At 40.0% G+C, this 22,626-nt stretch overlaps 1 long non-coding RNA gene across 1 annotated transcript in view; it reads right to left on the minus strand.

Moving 5' to 3' along the window:
- Window positions 1–921: 921 nt before the first annotated feature.
- LOC125483317 overlaps window positions 922–22,626 on the minus strand; it is an 87,793-nt gene continuing 66,088 nt past the window's right edge. The window contains exon 3 of the long non-coding RNA XR_007262267.1: window positions 922–4,697. This is a non-coding gene — a long non-coding RNA (uncharacterized LOC125483317). The remainder of the gene's footprint in view (window positions 4,698–22,626) is intronic.

Genomic DNA, 22,626 nt, shown 5'->3' on the forward strand with positions numbered 1-22,626 from the left:
ATGACTTATAATTGCCCGACAAACAGACAGAAGTTCGGAATGAGCCTAGTGCTGCAGGTTGCCTAGCAACAGGCTCTGGACTTTTGGTTTCTATTGTACCACAGACTTGGAAACTGTGGACAGTTGGAATAAGCTGCTGAGAGGGAAACATCACCTCCTTCTCTCTCAGTCACAATATAACCCTTAAAGAAAACCTGTTGAAGAAATATTTTAGTAAAATACATTCTAGGTACTAAAGAATCTCACTGGAATCAGAATCCCTGATCTCCTTAGTCTGAATTTTGAACTTCTAATTCAATCTGGGTCCATGTGATCTTTTATGTGAACTGAGTGTCTCTCATCACTTTGCAACTGGCAGTAACTGGATCTCGTTGACAGAAAGTCAAAGGAACTGTGAGAAAATCACTTCATTTTTCCCTTTTGCTTTGGTCTCTTGATCAATGGGTATTTTCCTATTTGTTCACTCATAATTGCTCTACAGAGCTGTGTTGTCTTGTCTTGTTTGAGTGTGTGCGCCTTAGTATTAGTAGTGATCTAGTTTAGTCCTGCAAAGTAGCTGGGTTGATAACCAATTTGACTACATGTTTAAAGCTTTTTGGTTTCTGGTAAACAAATTCTTGGTGTGTCTAGTGAAGAAACTTGGTTCAAGTCTCTTTTCCTCTGCACAACAGTGACAGAGAAACAAGTTGACTATTTTTGGTGATAAAGTAAGACAATTACACTTTGGTGCAGCTCATGGCATAGTAGGACTTGATTTCTAGCACATTCCTCTTGTCAGAATCATAACAATATGCACAAAAGATGTAATAGCTTTGTACAACACGCTATATGAGCAGATCAGTTCCTCATTAAACATTCTTCCCAATGGACGTTTAAGCTTTTCCAGTAATTAACTCAATTCTAAAAGAAAGAGTAATTCAGTCGAAGGCAATTTATTACTGACATACAAACAAATTACATCCACAATAAAATAGCCCATTGATACAATTCCACCAGATTTGGGCTCAATATAGTTTGTGTTTATGAGAGACTGAGATTAAATGTTCGGGGCATCATTCCACAAGTACTGAAAGCAGCCCTCAATGTCAGTACATTACTTTGTAAATTATTTATGCAATTTATAATGTTTATTATAATTGAGTTGGCAAAGAACGACACAATTTAGAATTGTTTATGGCAAAGAGTGCAAGGCTAACGAGGTGTTTGATAGGGCAAATGACATCATAGGGCTGATTTTCCAAGGTTATGGTAACGCCAGTTGGGGCTCACTTGCTGTTCATACATATCTGTATTTCATCATTGAAAAATCACAGTCAGTGCAACAGCAATTTCCTGTCTTATGCCAACTTCCACACGGTTAGGTCAGAAAAATAACATCCAATTACCACAAGCTTGAAGTTCAGGCAGGTTTATTTCATCCGATTATTTGCTAACATTTCTCTCCTGTTGGGATACGTCAATCTCTGAATGCTGAAATCGCCCAGCTCTTAGACAAAAAGCTGGCCAGCCCTGCACAACTGCGTGATCTTACTCAGAGAAAGCGGTGTGGGAAATAGGAGAGAAACGGCATCGGAATGGGTCGCCAGGTTCTTTGGAAGTCTGAGATTAGAAAATAATGCTGGGACGGAATAAAGGCGAGAATAGAATTAGAATGTATAATATCGGAGATATTTTGTTGGCCTGGCAGTCATCATCTGAAAGCATTGATATTGTTCCTCTCCATAGATACTGCCAGACCTGCTGAGTATTATTCGCATTTTCCGTTTTCATTTCAGATTCCCGGCAACAGCAGGATTTTGCTTCTGCGCTCTGTTTTTCATCCCACCATGCCTGACCCGGGAATATACTGGTCTGACACTGGTTGTTCAAAATTGGTGCTCTGTTCCCCACACATTCCATGCTGGAATGGACTGAAAATTGTACTTCTGAAATAAATACATTAAATCGGAAACTATTCTGCAATGACAAAGGTGAATTACGAGATCTTAGAAGTTTTGCATATTGTACCGACCTCCTTTAAAAGCTGCACTTCCTTTTCCCACCACACTTTTGCAGCACTATCATATTCCGGGTCAGATTCCCTCCTTCACATCTCCCCTCAAAGGGCTGATATGTGACCCAATTCCTAGCTATGACATAGAAGAAAAAAATGAGAGTAACTGACGATGTGAATCAGGACAGAGTCAGAGAAAGCTGAGGAGGAAAGAGGTGAAACAGGTCAGCAACAGAGAGAGAAATGAACATAATCTAAGTGGAGATGAAAATGAGAGAATTGGACTGAAATTTGAAAAGGGACATGGAACAGAGAGAGGAAGAAAACGCGTGGTCTTCTGACATACATGGCAAATAGACAAGACATGCTATGCCATACCACGGGCCAGAGTGTCCACTCAGTGCCAATACTGGGTGCATTTGTACTGCCTATGAAACTTGCTTGGATTTCCAACTGACAGTTGAAGAAGTGATGGGACAGTACAGACATCTCATTGGTAGATCAAAACATGTCGAGGATGGGTGAAGAAGGGACACGTCCCTTTTTAAATTACGTGACTGGCCCTAATCAGGCAATCTGAATTCGATGGTTAGTGGCTCAGTCAATGGGTGGCGAGAGTGTGTGTTGGATTGGATCTGGGAAGTCAGGGTGGGAGAAGGATTCAGATTAGTTCGGGGTGCAGGCAGTGGGGGGCATGGTTAGATTGGGAAGAGGTAGATGCAGACAATGCCAATCACTGGGGGCTGTGCGTCTAGTGCAACCCAGGTTCATTGACCAAATAGTCTGTTAATCAGAATGCTCTATATTCAAAGCAACCAATCAGGCATACAGACCATCCATTTGACTGGATATTCAATCTGTGATGACTGTTGTCCTGAACTAATGCCTTTATTGGCTGAGTAGGGCATGCAGATTCCCAGTGTATCCTTCCTCTTACCTTGTGTCAGAACTGGTGTGAGAACTGTTCTGTTGAACCTGGCGAGAGGCTGTTGGAGTACTGTAAATCAAACAAGTTCCTAGTTTAAACAGTGCCCACTAATGGTGTACATGCTCTTCTACTGGGATAGGCTGTTCCGTGCCAGCATCCCAACCTCCCAAACTCCTCCCTGATCTGTCTCATGGCTCATCTATTCTACCTCTGGACTTGCTTCCTAAACCAAGCTCTTCTCTTCCATTCAATGGTGTTCCATGATGACCGATGGCTCTTTCCATCCCTTGCGTGGACTTGCCTTTCCACCTGATTTCTTCCCTTTGATGGTGCGGTGAGGGAGAGTGTGTAATTGTGAGAGTTCTAGTGTGTGAGAGAAGGTTGGAGTATGGGAGAGAGTGAGAGAGAGAACACAAGTGAGGAGAGCAAGGAAGGGAGGGAGAAAGGAAGGACGGAGGGAGAATGAGAGCAAAGGAGAAAGAGAGTGGAGCAATATTAGAAAGACTGTGAGAGTTACAGAGTGAGAGAGCCTGAGGCAGCAAGCATGAGAAAATAAGGTTGAAGAATTTTGAATATGAGAAATAGAGAGACAAGGTCAGGTGCAAGATGGGGAGTTCATTGCAGGGTTGGGAGTGATAGTGTAGTCCTCTGTTCTGGAACACTGGCTCATCACAAAGTTGGAGTAAGTGTTAACTAGTAGGACATTCCCAGGGTAATTATGTAGGCAAGTTTGTATATCTGGCTGAGGTTTACGCCACTGAGCTCAGTGTCAGGCATGTTTCCAAATGGTCCCAGGAAGCAAACATCAGCCTATCAGAAGTTTAAACCTCTCAATTTCACCACGTGTCCATGCCTCAACTTTCATAGGGCGTTGGAGTGTTTCCTAATTCAAGTCCATATCTCAAAAACATGAACACCAGAAAATCTGGGCCCATAAGTCACTCTTCTGTGTTATGGTGCTTCAGCTCCCATTGCTGACAGTTATTTAGGTAATGCATTGTGGTTTGGTGCGGAACGATGAGAAGATTATGTTGCCTCACTTTTTTCTATTTAAATGCACTTACAATTGTGTATGCACCTAATACAAATTCTCTGTTCTAGATGGAGTGTGGTAACAGAACAGATTATGGTGACACAATTAACGTGGGTGGAAATAATGTTGCTGTAGAGCTGTTAAATTATACTTCATCAGGCTGCAGATTGATGTGTACAGCTAGTCACTTTCAGACACTCATCAAGGATTGTCCCAGTTTTGAAAATGTTGAAACTTTTTCCAATGATGAGCAGCTTTTGTCTGGAATTTATGAAATTTGGCCTAAGGCCAGCTAAATAACAGAAGCACAGAAGCAGGAATAGGCCATTTGACCAGTAGGTCTGCTCCAGTTCTAGATCATGTACTGCTAGTTATAACTATAGGTCAAAACAAGACTATAGAAATACTTTGCGCCTTTGATAAATTGTAATGCTTCCTCAATCTAGGTAAAAGGTCAGCATACTCATGAGTCTTTATGTGGAGTGCCCAGTAATTGTCACAGATCTTCAGTTTTTTCATCGTTCTTCTGTAGGAGGACGATTGGAGAAGTGTAGGTACTTGACAACTCTTCAACGACACCTCGGTCCAAAGACTTCCAGAGGTAGTCCCAGACTTCCTCCCAGTGGTGAGGTGGGATCTGGTGGTAAGGTATCTTTCCTGTTCCTGCCATCTTTAGTCATAGTCCTGTGGTTTACCAGGTCACAATACCCAATATCGTCATCATTTTTCCTCAAAGTTGTCCCCTATTTGGGGAAAGTAAAAACAAGTTACTTCCTCTTGATATGCTCTAACTCATTAATATTCATTCTTGAAATAAGCTTACAGATGTCTCCTCTAGTCAGTCCACAAACCGTGACAGGGGCAAGATTAAGGACATCAGTGAGCATTCTTTGTCTCTGAAATTAGCAATTTGAGTGGGTACCCTAGCCTTCTCTTCCAAGGTGACAAGTGTTTTATGAAGTGGGAGATCAGCAATATGCGAGACCTGAGGCTGTAGCTAGGCCTGGTAGTGAAGGCTTATGCCAGCTGTTGTCAACTCATCAAGAATATTGATTAGTGGAGCAGGAAAAGAGAAGCCCAATTCCCTACTCCTCAAAAGGTCCAAGGGCCCGTTATAGACAGATACACCTTCGGTGTGTAGAACAAAATCAAAGTCTCCTAAGCTGCATATGCTAATCTCGTAATGTGATTTTCATACCAGTCACCAAACTTGCTTTCCAATGATGCCTGGATATCTTAACACATTCAACACCACAGGTATTCTCAACTTCATGACTCTCACTGGAGTATCAATTGGGTCACGAAGTACCAGCAGCTCCAGACTATGAAAAGTATAATAAGGAGTACTTAATGTGGCCACGATAAGGGATATCTGAATAAAAGCAAAATGCTGCAGAGACAGGAAACCAAACACAGAGAAGGCTAGAGAAACTCAGCAGGTGTGGAGTTAACATTTCAAGTCCACTTGATACTTCTTCAGAACGCCTGAAGGGAATAGCTGACCTCTGCAAAGCACAGACCCAGAGGAAGGAAGAGATGTCAACTAGCTCACACCTCTCAGCAAGATTTGGAAAGAGAAATTGTAAATAATGGTTAACACCTTTACTCTGTGTCAATTACAATGTTTCTATCTTGCCAAACTTCACATTCATGATAAGGCAGGCCCTATTGCTCTATACAAGACCAAGTGCCCAACTGAAGGGACCTTGCCCTCCTGCCTGGCTCTTGGTAGGAGGCCTAACTAATTTATCATCTGGTGAAAGTGGAAGACTATTGCACTAGATGGGATCTCAGTGCCTGATGGCAGTAGTGGCTGTGGTTGTTGAAGGCAGTCCTGTTTGAATTGCCTAGCCCTGTCATAATTCCAACACCTCTTGGGTGCGATCAGCTGTGAGGCTTGCTGTGGCGATAATACAGCAAGTGCTTACCTGTGCAGTAATCTGTTCTGCCTACCCCTTCAGCATTCCCATTTGCACTGACAGACATTTCCCTGATTGTGTCTGTTTCCTGGTCTTAGGAATCTAATCTTTCTCCATGATATGTGTGATGTGATTCCACGCTTCAAAGAAGGACAATTGAACTTTGTCATTATTAGGTTTCCTCACTTCCATCTTGAAGTTCCAATACTTCACCATTTCAGCCAGATAGTCCTTTTTGTCACTGGTCAGTTTGAAGGAGGGATGCAGGAAGATCAATAGGAGGAGAAAATGTCACCATCTCCTGGGATATGGAGAACAGGTCCTCAGTTAGGAATACATATTAATATTTGAGAGCTGTGTAAAAAACTGGAATGTATGGAACTGTTAGGAATTTTTTTGGATTGAAAACGGTTTACCTCATGTTTTCGCGGAAGTGAAGTTAACAGTGTAATGTTCCCTGGAGGTTTACCTGCTGTTAGCAAAAAGTCAAATGACTTTTGAGAAAGCTTTCCAAGGAGATAAGAGCCAGGGTTTATGGTCCTGAATTATCAGAAAAACCTGTCTTTGAAAAGATTATGTGGCTTCTCTGCTAGTAGTTGCCTGGCAGCCATTCTCAACTTGGCTTTCTGTTTTATAGACCCAAGTAGTCACAAGGAAGAAAATATCTCTCTCTCTCTGTGTCTCCTTCTCAACTGAAGTTCTTTGGAACCAGATAGTTTCCAAACATATGCATTTTTGACTATGTTTGACTACCCCTAAAGTGCTGAAATGTGGCCACCTTTCATTACTAGGATGCACCCTGATTTCAATCTGAACTGAAGCTCTTCCATCAGTCTATGGTTGTCAAGAGTTCAAGTTCATTGACAGGGAACCTGCTGGATTATGAGAAACCATCACATTTTATTCCTTATTTTCAGACCTTTGGCTAACAGAAATTTTTAAAAAAAAATCTTTTCCCCTTTTTATGTAAACATCATCTTTACAGAGACTTTCATCTTTTTAGTGTTGTATGAGTGCAACTGTGCTTGGAGTTAGGGGGGGTATATTCATAATTCTAGGTTATACCTGAGATTTTAATCAATGTCTGACACTTGTTTTAAGATTTTTTTTTAAGAATAAGATTGGTGTTTTAATAAGTTGATTATCCGGAGTTCATTCAGACATCCACATCTCTTTTATTCTGAATGGGAGTATGAAAGGAAAACAATTGACCATTTTGTTGATTGAATATCTGTACTATTGGTGTGGCAGGTGGAGTACTGAGGCTTGTTCACAAGTGCATTCCTGCCAACTCAGTTGTAACAGCTTGCCTTCAGCTTGCTTGTTCTTGTAAAACATCTACTATAACCGTGATATACTACTGCTGTCCCAAAATCCCTTGTCAGTACCTCAAAGAACTGCTGCAGACTTCTTTGAATATCCATACCTCTCCCTGATATTTCCTGTTGGACTTCCCACACAGCTTCCCACTCAACGGAAAGTAGACCGTGAGTCCAGGAGCATGGTTTCCTTTCTCTGTAGCATCAAAGGAAAGCAGGTAGGGAGACTATTCTGGAATTTGCCTAAAAGGTCCAATTTCTTACACTGATGTTTGAGCCTCTAATGATGTAGGGACTGCTTTGTCGTCCCTTATAATCATTGCCAATTTCAATTTCTACACCATTTGCTCCATTTTGGTCAAGTTTCTTCATTGCCTTGCGATGCCTATGTTGTGGAATCCTGGCAATGGCATCAGGAATGTAACATGAGATTTATGTATACAGACAGCGCAAGAATTATGAAATAAAGATTCTTTATTCCACTGGTATCAAATCGTTAAAAACCTGAAGGGAAATCATGATTAAACTAAGAAACCCAAGTATTTTTGTGGAATTAAGCCTGTGGTTCACATCTGGTTGAGGAAATCTTTTGACTGTTTCTTTCTTTCTCCGTGAGGCCTCTTTCTCACAAAAAATCTTTCCTCTAGAGAAGGTTGACTCAACTGCTCAAAACCGCTGTACTCTTTAATTGTATTTAATTCAATAACTTTAACTTAATTGCTGGAGGCTCAAATGCAGATAGCAAGTCAATTTCTTGAATTCACTTCAACGTTATTAATTATTTTACATTGCTTTAAAACGTAACATGGTACTATAGAATCATGGTTAAACGATTGGACTGGTAATACAGAGCCCTGGAATAATAATCAGTAGATAAGTCCAGATCCCACTGATGGAGTTGGGGAACTTAAATTCATGAAGTAACATTTGAAGTAGAACCAAGCGTAGACTATTTTGCCCCTTAAGTCTCTTCTGGCTTTGGCTAATTAAATTTAATAAAAAGCAACCATCAATAATCGTGATGATGAAATGACTGAAATATCATAAAAACTCATCCAGATCATTAATTTCCTTCAGCAAAGGAAATCTGTTGTCCTTACTTGGTCTGGATTACGTGCAAGTTCAAATCAAAGCAATATGAATGGCCTAGATAACTACCCAAGTTGTCTCTTTTTAAAAGAAGGGCTGATAGATATGGCAGTTGCTTTTAATCAACCGGATCAGGCATGTTTTGACACATGTATAGGTCAAGTGAGACTTGAACCAGGCCTCCTGGCCCAGAGGTAAGGACACTACCACAGCACCATTAGTGCCTTAAAATTGAATTGTCTTTTGCTGATGTTAACGAGGGAAAAGCACAACCTGACCAGCAACTTGTAGAGAATTAGAATTCAAGTGTATTACTTTTTCACCACAAATCAGAGATCTATAGCATACAAACAGCCCTTTGGCCCATCGATTCTGTGCTGGTCAAAAACAAGCACCTAACTATTCTCATCCCATTTTCCAAAACTTGGCCCAGACCCTTGACATCACAGCACATCTAAATACTTCTGAAATGTTACGAGGATTTCTGACTCTACCATCCTCACAGATAGCAAGTTCCTGACTCCCACCACCCTCTGCGAATAAAGGGTTTCTCCTCACATCTCCTCAAAACATTCTGTCCCTTACCTGAAATTTACGCTCCCTGGACATTGACCACTCCATCAAGTGGAAAAGTCTCTTATTCTGTACCCTATCTATACCGCTCATAATTTTACACATCTCAGTCACGTCCCTGCTCAATCTGCTCGGCTCCAAGACAAACCCCAGTCTATCCAATCTCTCTTCATAACTAAAGCTCTCCAGACTTGGCAACGTCCTGGAAAATCTCTTCTGCACCGTCTACTGTGCTATCATGTCCCTCCTATAACGTGGATTCCAAAACCACACACATACTCCAGGTGTGGCCTGTACCATTTTTATACAGAGATAACAAGGTGTAGAGCTGGATGAACACAGCAGGCCAAGCAGCATCAGAGGAGCAGGAAGGCTGACGTGTTGGGCCTGGACCCTTCTTCAGAAATGGGGGAGGGAAAGGGGGTTCTGAAATAAATAGCGAGAGAGGGGGAGGCGGATAGAAGATGGATAGAGGAGAAGATAGGTGGACAGGAGACAGACAGGTCAAAGGGGCAGGGATGGAGCCAGTAAAGGTGAGTGTAGATGGGGAGGTAGGGAGGAGATAGGTCAGTCCAGGGAGGACGGACAGGTCAAGGGAGCGGGATGAGGTTAGTGGGTAGGAGATGGGGGTGGGTCTTGAGGTGGGAGGAAGGACATGTTAGGGAGGTGGGGACGAGCTGGGCTGGTTTTGGGATGCGGTAGGGGGAGGGGAGATTTTGATGCTTTTGAAGTCCACATTGATACCATTGGGCTGCAGGGTTCCCAAGCGGAATATGTGTTGTTGTTCCCGCAACCTTCTGGTAGCATTGTTGTGGCACTGCAGGAGGCCCAGGATGGACATGTCGTCTGCAGAATGGGAGGGGGAGTTGAAATGGTTCGCGATTGGGAGGTACAGTTGTTTAGTGCGAACCGAGCGTAGGTGTTCTGCAAAGCTGTCCCCAAGCCTCCGCTTGGTTTCCCCGATGTAGAGGAGGCCACAATGGGAACAGTGGATGCAGTATACCACATTAGCAGATGTGCAGGTGAACATCTGCTTGATGTGGGAAGTCTTCTTGGGGCCTGGGATGGGTGTGGGGGGTGAGGTGTAGGGACAGGTGTAGCACTTCCTGCGGTTGCAGGGAAAAGTGCCGGGTGTGGTGGGGCTGGAGGGGAGTGTGGAGCGGACAAGGGAGTCACAGAGAGTGGTCCCTCCGGAAAGCAGATAAGGGTGGGGAGGGAAAAATGTCTTTGGTGGTGGGTTCGGATTGCAGATGGCGGATCATTGTTTATACAGTTCTAGCACAGCCTCTCTTGCTCTTAAACTCTGTTCCTCGGCTAATAAAAGCAGGCATCCCATATGTCTTCTTAACCACTTCATCCATCTGTCCTGATACCTTAAGGGAGCAATGTAGGTGCACACCAAGGTCTTTTGGTGCATTAATCATTCATCATTGTTTTCCCACCAATTTTTGGGTCAATATTATAAAACATTCCAACCGTATTGTTATACTTACTGCAATGCACACACTATGGGGAATATGCCACTGATATTGATGAGGATGTGCATATGCACATTTTTCTGATTAAAAGCGTTATCTTTGTCATGTATTATGAAGCAATCTTTAATTTCTTTACCCAGTGTTTCCAAAACATAGCAAATTGACAGTCACCAGACTGATTGCTAACAGTGCCTGTTATTAAAAATTGGAATTTGCTCTAATTTTCAATTTTAAATAAACAGCTCAGAAGACCAATTTTAGGTTGGATTTCCCATTTATTAATCAAAATTAGATAAAACAAAGCCAAGGTGCAAGAAACAAAGATGAGTTATCAATGCAATACTAGTAAGAACTTCTCTCCGGTTGCACCATTTCTGAAGAAATAAATATGGCTTTGAAACAATGTGAGACTCATTCAATACACATGCAAAGGGGAACTCTGCAGCACTGTGGATCTACAGTAGGAGTTTAGGTAACTAAATGGAACATATCTTTCTGTTCAGTATGACCGTACAATATACGATCATGTAGTTTGGGAAAGGTCAAATAAAAAGGATGTAGGTGCTCTACATGGGAATATGTCTGCCACCATCTGCAGCTGACATCTGGAATCTGTATCATAAAGCACTTTATGTAGTTTGTAAAAACATGCTGTAAAATTGTTCCCAAAAGCATGTGTTGTGAACTATAGATTCATTGCGACAGAAGATTTTATTTTCAATGGTGTGAAGTCTTTACAGTGCCTTTAAAAACCAGACAAATTTTAAAAAGCAGGCTTCAATAATCTGTAGGACAATCCCAAAACATAAAAGCCTTTCAGAACTTGGGTCTGGTAGCATTTTAGCAAGATGAAGCTAGCAACATTGTTGACGCCTGACTTATTCAGTGAATATTAAACAATTACATTATCTACTTGGTAAGTGGATTAGTAGTAATAAGCACAAGGTAATTCCTTTCATGCTGTGTTATATTAAATCATTTAATATATTAAAAAACTCTACTGTTCCTTAAAGCTTTTCAACAAATGCAGTGATCAGAGAAACACGCACTCAGCAACATCTGATTGATCAACCCAAGATCAATAACAGAGGCAAATAGTTTGTCTGAAAAAAGATCAGATGTGCATTTAATGGATTTAAGCCTCATTTAGGGTCCCGATTCCTCTTTTGATGTGACTTACATGGACCTTTCAATTGATATTATTGAAGTTAGTAGTGCCTTTTGGAGTTTTAAGCCTCCAGGGCTCAAGTAACATTTATGCCGAATATATTTTAAAATTGAACAGAACTGGCACTGGTCCACGTGTAGGAAGCAATCACTCAACATTTTTTTCTTTCATGGGGCCTGGGTGTCACTGGTATGGATAGCATTTGTTCTCCATCCATAATTGCCCTTGAGCCGAATAGCTTGCTAGACCATTACAGAGGGTAATTAAGTTAACCATATTGCTGTGGATCTGCAGTCACATGTAGGTCAGACTGGATAAGGACTGGAGATTTCCTTCCCTAAAAGGACATTATTAAACAGATGAGTTATTACAACAATGAATGGCAATTTCATGGACACCATTACTCACACTCAGTTTCAATTCTGGTTTTCTATTAATGAATTTAAATTCTACTGGTGTTTTGGTGGAATTTGAGCCCATGTCGCCAGAGTTTTAGCCTGGGCCTCTGGGATTACTAGTCCACTGACAATATCACTACGCCATTAGCTTCCCACAAATGCTTCACATCCTATCAATTTTTCAAATCCTGTCATAAAATAACAGAAATGGTTACAGCACAGAAAGGGGCAATTCAGTCTGTAATGTTCATGCTGGCTCCCTGGAAGAACATTTCTGCTCATCCCACTCCACTGCCCTGTCACCTGTTAATATTTTCTTTTCAGGTTCTTATCCAATTCCTTTTTAAAAACAAGATTGAGTCAGCCTCCACCGCAGTCAGGCACTGCATTCCAGCCCCCAAACACTTACTGTACGGAATTATTTTTCCTCATGGACCTAGTTCTTGACCCTTCAACCACCAGGATTCATTTCTCTTTTCCTAGACCCCTCATGTTTTTGAATATTCCTGTCAAATAATCTTTCAACCTCCTTTTCTTGAAGGAGAGGAATCCCAGCTTCTTCAATCTATTCAAATGACTGAAGTCCGTCATTTCTGGAAACATACTGACGAAACTTTTCTGCACCCTGTCTAAAGCATTCATATTCTTAGAGTCATAGTGTGATAGAATCATACAGCACGGAAACAGATCCTTTGGTCCAATCAGTTCATGGCAACTGTAATTCCAAACTAAACTAGCCCCACTTGCCTACGCTTGGCCCATATCCCTCCAAACATTTCTTATTTATTTATTCTTATTTATACTTCCTGATAAAATGTGTGGGGTCAAGAACTGGACACAATCAATACAATTTTAAGTGAAGGAGGTGAATTTCACCCAGTCTATGAATGAAAAGTTGGAGGCATTTCTTCCTCCGCTTGGCCAGGTTGTCCCACAGATATTTAAAGATAATTAGCCCATTAAATGGCTCAGGATCATGTATGTCTGTTTAACTTGTTCATTCAACTGCAAGTATTTATTTACATATTCTCAGTTTTCTCTGTTCTTGCACCCCCTTTAGAAACAGATCACATTTTAAATATTGCCTTTCTCAATCTTTCTGCAAAAAACTATCACTTTGCATTTCTCTTCAACAAATTTAATCCTCTTTGTTTACCACCAGCTTCGCTTATGTTGTCTTGAAGTTCATCACTATCCTTCTCAGCTCACAATGTTTCCAATGTATAATTTCTTTCCCAGAAGCAATGCAGTGAATAAAGTTAATAATTTCTTTAAAATGTTTGTAATTGATTTCACAAATGTTTAAGAAGGGTCTTCATGAGCTTACATCAATTGTAAAGGCATCAATTGTAATTTTATTGAAGAGAAAATAAAGGTTCATGTGACCTGGTGACCAGCGACCTGCAAGCAGTGCCAACAGTAAGTTAGCTGAGATGCAAAAGCAGGCCACCAGTCGAAGGATAGTGGCAGCAAGAAAAGAGAACAGAGTTAAACAGCCTAGAAAGCTGAATACAGGGTTACATCAGGGATATGAATTAATTAATTTTATTACCACTGCTTCAATCTTGCCAAAGTTGATCAGACTGTTTAACAGATTCAATTAAAGGAGTCAGATTAAAGAATTTCTGGTGAACTTGTGTCATCAAGGCAGTCATGAACCTGGTGAATGAAGTTTTGCTGTTTGGTTCACAAATGCCTCCAGGGATCTCAGAGGGAGTGGCTTTGAACATAATGTCAGGGTTGAATCAATTATGTGGACTTGCATATGTACCAGAGCTGTGTTAGAAAACTTTGAAAAATATCTGCAGGGTGTGATATAAATGTTTGCGGTTTGTAATATGTACCATTGTTACATTCATTATTAAATTTGAAATTTATGTTTTTATTTCAAGTACAATTTGCTTATATGTTCATATTTAATTTACATTAGTTTTGAATCGTGTTAAAGCAAAATGTATATACAAAACCCTTCTTGGTAAATTCTTCATTCAAAGGTCATTTGGTAACTAATTCTTTTGGTTTAAGGTTCCCATGAGGATCTTAACACACGTTTAATATCAAATTTTGCAATGGTGCCCTGCACACCAAAGTCTAGGTCATTATCATAGGAAGAAAAGCAACGGTCTCCAGACTCATCCCTGGCAAATTCCATTAGATACCTTCCTTTGTAGGGCTTGCAGTGGAAGACAATGGCTGAGATGGGTCATTGTTCCCAGGGATCTCTTCTCAGTCAACTCAAGGTCCCGAGTAGTCCAAGTAATGCCTAAAATAGATCTGAGCACCACACCACAAACTAACATCTCATGAGGCAAAAGGTTGCTACCACCTTCCTCCAATTTGAAAAAAAAAACTGTTCACCACTATTTTCAATTTCTGGTCACCCTACCAACCTTATATCCATGCCCTTCAACTTTGCTGACAAGCCTGTCCTGTGGCACTTCATCACATGACCACTGTGCTAAATGGAATAGATTCAGAATAGATCTAGGAGCTAGATATGAGGTCCTATGTGTCCACAACAGAAGAACTGTGTTCCACTGGAATCTGTTCCTTCATGGACTGGCATATTCAACCATCGATATGATGCCAGGGACCCATCCTCACAGGTCATTTTATTTTCTGAGGGATCTGTTGAGAATATTTTAAAAGCTGAATAGGACATTTAATATTGTAAGCTTTAAAAACAACCATGTAAATGATGGGGTCACTGCATCCTTACAACCAACAATTCACACATACTTTCACCATTGCATTCTGTAGAAGTAAATGAAATGCTGCAATGTATAACATTCTGTGGTGGTTAGGATAGGGGAGAGGGACTTTCTGTTATGTTCTGCAAAATCACATTATAACAGAAGTATAAATAATGTTTCTAAATAGGGATAAGTAGAAATCTTTCTTCACCTCCTTGCCATTTATCAGGGTCTCCGATTCACTTTTTATCCATCAGGAAAAGAAAGGAATCTCTCTCCAACTTACAGCACAAGCACAAAAACAATAGTCTTGTTTTATCAATTTTCCTCAATACCAAGAATGATGAATTATCCATGAAGACAAAACTGCTCTGCTCACATGACATCAGTCAGCAAAGTTTAAGTACACTACTACTTCATGTAAGGGCATTTCATTAATTACAACATTTAATCTGTTCTCAGGGTTTTACAAGGTCCTTCTGAAACTATCCACAATGTTGTGTTAGGCTTTAAGACCATAAGGCTATTTGGGATTCTCCTCATTCCAACTTTCCCTTCTTCCAATCGCAGCGCAAGTCTGGTGCCAACCATAATGACTTCAATGCTCTGCACAACTGCATCACATAAGAGGCAGACTTTGATGTGTTTGCAAAAGAAGTTAGCAAATAATAATGATCTGTTTATCTGTATAAATACTGTCAAACTACATGGTGGTTACAGGATAAAAATTCAAATATACCTCATTCTGAATCCTGGATAAATTGCTGCTCTTACAGCTAAGCCACAAATGCTCACTGCCCAGGACCCTACTTAAAATGTGTTAAATATTATATATTTCCTTATTCCATTCTTATTGATTCCTATCACTCTAGAGAATCAGAATGGTTTCACCTCCCATTCTGATATTATTAATTTGGCATTCCCCAAGGACCTCTCCTTGTCCTCCTGCTAAATGTCACTTTCGTTCAGCTGCTCAGCAACATCATTTGAAAATACATTGTGTTTCATACATATGTGAATAGCGACAGCTCTAACTCACCACCACTTCATCGTCTTTGATTTAGCATGTTGCTCGACGGACATTCAGTAAAGGATGACCAGATAATTGGAGTCCATTGTCTTGGCTCCCTGCTGCAAACTCAGTTGCCTAACCAGTAAGTCTATTTCTTGCTCTTGCCATCAGTGTCGGAGGTTGAACCAGACTTCTAGCAATCTTGACTTCTGATTTGACCCTTCACTGAAGTTCCAACCCTTTTTCCACTCCATTCCTAAGACCACTTAATTGTATCACCCAAACAACACCAATCTTGGCCTTTACTTCAGCTCATCTGCTGCGGAAATTCTCATACAAGCCTTGACTGCCTTTAAATACCACTATCAGCTCCACAATCTTTTGTGACCTTCACATGTTTCTAACTCTGGCCCCTTGTATGTCAATGTTTTCATTGCTCAATAGAGCTGGTCATACTTTTTGGGCCCAGGTTTTGGAGTTCCCTTCCTATAGCTCTCTATCTCCTTGGAGATGTTCTGTAAAACCTACAACTGAGACCCTCATCTATTCTAATATTTCATCTGGCTTGGTATCAAATTTTGTTTGATCATGCATCTGTGAAGCACTTTGAGATGTTTTATGACAGTAACAACATTATACACATGCAAGGTGCTGTTGTTTTTGTGTTGTAATGAAAGGAAAGAAGAACAGCTGAAGTTTAGTAGCACTGTGCCAGAAACAGAAACCCCAAAATAAAACAGAATAATGTATTGACAAATATGAATGAAGTTAAGCTGTTGCTTGTTTGGCAGAATGTTTCACACTTGTGGTGGAAACGTGAACAGATGGTGCTGCTCGGAGTGAAATGTTACCTTCCAGTTCAGTGTCAGCTGTCAACATACCAGAAACAGTATGTGCCACAAACTATTGCTCAACAATTGTGAAGAAGTTACTAGTGAACACTTCATCATGAAGCACATATTCTTAATTGAATGATACTGTCTGCATTCTTTCTGGTCCAAGTGCCCTTCTTTAACCAAAGCGTTTTACTCTTCAAGCACGTTTCAAACTTGTTTGATGATAGCTACATTAATTTACCCAGAGAGGAACTAATGCTCAGTAGACTAGGACATTATTCCCTGGAGTGTAGGAGGCTAAGGGGTGATCCTATAGAGGTTTATAAAATCATGAGGGTTATAGATAAGGTGAATAGCCAAGGTCTTTTCCCCAGGTTAGGGAAGTCCAAAACTAGATGGCACAGGTTTAAGGTGAGAGGGGAAAGGTTTTAAAGGGACTTGAGGAACAACGTTTTCACAGAGGGTGGTGCATATATGGAACAAATTCCTATAGGAAGTGGTAGAGCCAAGTACATTTACAACATTTAAAATAAATTTTGACAGGTACAAGAAGAGGAAAGGTTTAGAAGGATATGGGCCAAACGTAGGCAAATGGGACTAGATCAGTTTAGGAAACTTGGTCAGCATGGATGGGTTGGACTGAAAGGTCCGGTTCGATGCTGTATGACTATGAGAAGAAAAAAAACTAGTTAGAATGATTCAAAGTATCAGTCACATTTTGAAGGTGAAACATTGCAGAAGTAAGATTGGCAATTGGTGATTTCCTCCATAGAGTATACAGCACAGCAACAGTCCAAAAACAGAAATTGCTGGTGAAACTGAGCAGGCCTGGCACCATCTGTGGAGTCAAAGCAAAGTTAACATTTCAAATCCAGTGGCTTTGTACAGAACTTCTGGAATCCATCCTTATTGGATGGTTTCTTAGGGGAAGTTCATTTTCCAATAACATGCTGTTATTTAGGACTACACTAAGGTTGCTGAATGAAGAATGGCTGTAGTATAGATATATTTAATGGGAAGCTGGGATAAATAATTGAGGAAGAGGAGGAGAGAAGATTACACTGATAAAAGTGAGATAAGTAAGGATTTGAGAATTTTTGAGTTAACATGAATATCAGTATGGACAGGTGGCTGAATGTTTTGTTTTAGAGTAACAGTCCAATAAACTGAAGATGCTGGAGGTCTGAAACAAACAAGAACAAGAATTGCTGGAGAAACTCTGCAGGTCTGGCAGCATCTGTGGAGAGATTGCAGAGTCCAGTGATCCTTCTTCAGACGTTCTAGATCTAATTTCTACAGCTTCATAACGTAAAGGTGCTTGATGGAACCATAGCCTCCCCTGTTCATTAGAAGGAGATTGTGAATAACACTGCATTTCTTCAGTGTAAGTGTGTCTCTAGACATCAGACAGGAGAAGCCACAACTCCACAAATAATTAGTAACATTGTCAATTTGGCTAAAAATTCCTAAACAATTATCTGGTATTGAGTTCATTTTGTAAAACGAGGTTTGGAGTCAACTTTGCTAAAGGTATCCTTATCACTGAAAATATGGTTTCCATTTGGCAAAGTTACTAAAATTCCTATGGATCAAAGATCATAAATGTTTCTAATTTCCAAATACAGTGCACTAAATAAGTCAAACTTCTAAAAATATGTTAAGGATGATTAAGTTTAGAATGGCAAAGAGGCACAACTGATAGATCAGCACATTGAGAAATCTACACAAGCAAAAAGGAAGAATCTCTGGTCTGCTTATGAAACACAATCAAACAACTTCATAAATAAAACATACCAATGAGCTTTCCCAAACACTTTTATAACTTGCTGATACTCTGTTAACACAGACAGCTATTTTGTACTGGAAAATGCCTGGGACATTAAAAAAACATGGTCTTTATTGTTTGTTCACTACAAGTGAAATTGCAAATAGAAGCATGCAAATAGAATTAATATCAGAACATACTGTAGATGCAGATAAACATGGAGACTGAAGAATTCAACCACATCATTCCCTAAAGGAGAATGCAGGTAAAAACAAAGAAGTAGAGCATTTTGAGGTTATTGCATGGACACACAATACAAAACAAAGACACAATGTTACATTTGTACAAAATATTAGTTTGGTCACAATTCTTAATATCAACAGTTTTGGATTCAGAAAGGACATCAAGGCAATGCAGAACTCACAGCATAGATTCACTAACATGATGCCAAAGATAGAAAACTACAGCTGTGAAAAGAAACTTCAGATAAGGAACTATTTCCATTACAGCATCAAAGAGACGTTTAAAATTAAGAAGGTTTTGATAGAGTGAGGAGGGAAAGATTATTTCTTCCAGTTGGGGAGTTAGCAACAAGAGGTCATCAATTTAAAAATAATTACCCAGAGAATGAGTTTCTTATGCAGAGTTGCTGGAATATGAAATACGTTTGTCACAGGAAGTGGTCGAGGGAGAAACAAGTGCATTGTTTAAGTTAAAATGAAGTAAACAATTGAAAGAGAAAAATATATGCAAATTTTGCATGTAAAGGTGGCATTCATAGCTGCCTTCACATGATTTTTTTTGAGACTCTATAGAGTTACATGATTGGGCACCAACAATTCAATAGAATTTTCACTTCTTTCTCTGGGAGAAAAATGGGACATTTTGTACAATCTTTATTGGATGAAGATATGTATTTCAAACATTTAAAAAGCCAGCATAACCAACCAAACTAGTTCACTGAAAATCTTATCTCCATTCAATGCAGGTGAACAGAGTCAGAGTCAAAGACAGAACATGTTAAACGTGAAAAAATATTGAGGCAGAAAGGCTCAGCTACATAATTCACCAACATTATCAGTCCATCCATCAACACACTCTGTGTAGCTCTTTAATCATGCTGTGTTGAATCAAAAACTTATATATTTGCAGTGTCTTTAGTCATTAGATGAAATATGAATTAGCATCCAAATCACAAAGAACGTTACCTCCTGTTATTGACATAGCAATCTGTCTGAACTAATAACATTTCCAAATAGAGCAAAGATACAGAACACCACACAGTTTTAGAATGTGACTATTGCTGAACATTGCCAGCTTCTGACTGGAATGCTGAGTAGAAACAGATTGCATAATTGTCACAAGAGTCATACCAGACTCGAAACGTTAATTCTGTTTCTTTCCCCACAGATGCTGCCAGACCCGAGTTAATCTAGCTCTTTACGTTTTTGTTTCAGACCTTCAGCATCCACAGTATTTTGTTTTATATGTCATTTGAAGTTAGTCAGTAACAATGTGACACAAAGTTTAATTTATATTTTGTATTTCATGTTTTAACTGAGCGAGTTTCATTATAATTGTTCTCAGCAAGTTGCCAGGGGTCGAAAGACCTTTTTGTATGCATGTATTTTGAAACAAGGTTTTCAAATCTTTGAGGTGCAGAGATTAGGGTTACTAGTTTAGCCCATTAACAAAGGTCCAGCAAAAAAATTGTACTATGCCCTAGCAACAGGGATCCAGGAATAGAGGCACAAAAATCCAAAAGGTGTTATTCAGTGAGACTGTGTAGGACAGGAATGTCAAACTCTCTAGTAAGTAATCCTGCAAGACCTCTGGAAACTGAGTTTAGAGAAATTGTTTGCTGTGAAGCTTAAGAAAGATTGAGATTAGTTTGTAGTTTATTTGTTTGAGATAGCTCTAGGGAGAGATTGCATTTGAAGAAAACAAAATCTATCGAATGCGCAGAAATTTACTGGAAGGAAACAAACTGCAGCTGTACCAACTTTGAGATTTAGATTTAGGTTTTGTTGTCACGTGTACTCAAGTAGGGCGTACAAGAGTATAGTGAAAGTGTATAATGTCGCTGCACACGGCGCCATCTTAGGTACAAAGTACCTAGGTACAAAATCTTTGTTACAGAATAGAAAAATAAAGAAATAAGTTAAAAAGTTCAGCACCACAGTCTGCTTAGTACAAAAGTAGAAAAATAAAGATATAAAGTTAAAATGTTAAACATTATAGTCCTTTCTTAAGCCACAGGCCCGCAGATGCTACAAGCTGGGCTTCGCCCAAGACGCCTCAGGCTCTCCCCCTGCACTGGGCTAAGACCCACATGGGCATTCCAGGCTTCGCCGCTGCTCACAAGGCTCTGGCCCCAACCACCGCATTGCCGCTGCTGCCATCCCTCGCAGCCGACTGCTGCTACCATCGGCCTTCGCCACTGCCACCACCTGGGCTCACACTGGCCCACAGCTGCTGCCGTGCTCCATTACTGCCGCTGCCTCCACCGTCTCCAAAAGGTAAGAAAGAAATACTAAAGACCAAAAGAAGAGAAGAAAAAAGGAAAAGAAGGAAAAAAAGGAAAGCAGGTGGAATCGAAGAGCCTGGATGCTGCCTAATTCACCGCCGCCATCTTGAAACAACCTGAGCATGAAGCTAGTGATGAATCTTCACTGGGCTTTTGGTGCAAGGATATCACTGGGATAAAAGAAAGAGTGTGAGTTTGAATCCTTTTCTGGTGTTTGTAATCAAATATTTCTGACTTTTATTGTCCAGTGGAAAAAAATTAATCATTTTTACCATGTTTAATAATCATTTTATTCAGTCTGCTAAAAGTATACCAACAGACAATTGCAAATAATCTTCAACATCTGGCTTCAACAGTTTAAGAATCTAACTTTGTCTTCCTTTAACAAGTCAGACTTCACTCTGGGAGCTGACTTGTCCAGTATGAACATTAGCTGGGAACATCATAACATGCTTGGCATGTGAGAGAAGAAAAAGTATGTTACTTGGTAAACTGCCAATGGGCATTAAATAAAAAGAGTCATAAGGACAGTTTTTGTTGAGTTAGGCTAATTGCAGGTTATGTTGGGCATCTAAATTAATGCTTACTCATTCACTCCAAATGTCTACCATTTTTTTAAATTTTCTTTCCATTAGATTTCATAACAAATATACTTTAAAAATATTTCCTGCAATGAGCACTTTTGTAATGTTATATTTCTTAGGTAGTCTCTTCAAATTAAGGAAGACTTGTTTTCAGTCTAGTTTGATAGATTAAGTGGTGGATTTAATACATTACTGTATGATTGGCAGACTTTGCTGCATGTAGAGCATATGATGCTTGAAGGGTTGAATAGATGTGGTGTTAGGAGATTTCTGCATTCCCTCCATTGCCTGGTCTTCACCTCTGTATATTCCTAAAGTCTCTCAATGTGCCTGTGCCTTCCTGGATGAGCCTTCTCCCAGGGTCTCACCTAAGTCGGTCAAGATGCCCGACTTCTTCATAGCTGCTTTGAGGACATCCATTAAAACACTTCCACTGTCATTTTGAGAGTCTTCTGTTGTAAAAATTCAGAGTAGAGCAGTTCCTTTGGGAGTCTGTGGTCAAATGTACAAACACGTCCTGCTTAGCAAAGCTGGTTGAGTGATTGGCACCGCAATGCTGCACAATGTAGCATGGGAAAGGATGCTGCTTTTGGGACTGCTTTTCTCACCACTGGGTTTGGAAAATGTTGCAACAGGCACCAGAGGTGGACTTTTCCAATGCTTTGAGGTGCCCAAGGTAGGCTGTCTGTGATGCCGAAGAGAGAAGTGTTATTATAGGACTGTATTTGATCGGTCAATAAAAATATTGAGAGATCAAGATACAAATCAGAACATTTTATTTAATAGCAAGAATTCTATATCAGCATGCTTCCTCCATGCCCTTTACTAGCATCTGTCATTGTGCTCGAGTGAAAGCACAGAAAATAAGCCTTTGATCCTGTTATTATCCGAGGCATACTTCATTGTGTCAAACTGATATTGTAGGAGGCTAATTATCTCCTATGGTAACTCAGAGGAAATTCTTAATAAAAGAAATATTGGTAAAAATAATATTTACTGACTCTTTAAGCCCATGACAACAAGATTAGTATTTTCCTCATTTTGTATGATTTTGTTGCATCCAGCTCAATCTTTTATGAAAGAAAACACTAAACTTCATTTTGATATAACACATTTGTGCAATTCAGCACATTTCTGTTGGGAGATCAAAACATTTGCTTTAATGCAAAAACACCAGTGTACATCTGGGATGGTTCTGTGGTACATGTTAATTGTGAAATGACTTGCTTCTTCACAGAAATGCCCCCAGTGTCATTTGTATTCTTCAGCCTGGTCAACTGTACATGTGAGCACATGGATAATTTGCTTCAT

The sequence above is a fragment of the Rhincodon typus genome, chromosome 6, assembly GCF_021869965.1.
Source record: "Rhincodon typus isolate 14 chromosome 6, sRhiTyp1.1, whole genome shotgun sequence".
In the NCBI taxonomy this organism is placed as follows: domain Eukaryota; kingdom Metazoa; phylum Chordata; class Chondrichthyes; order Orectolobiformes; family Rhincodontidae; genus Rhincodon; species Rhincodon typus.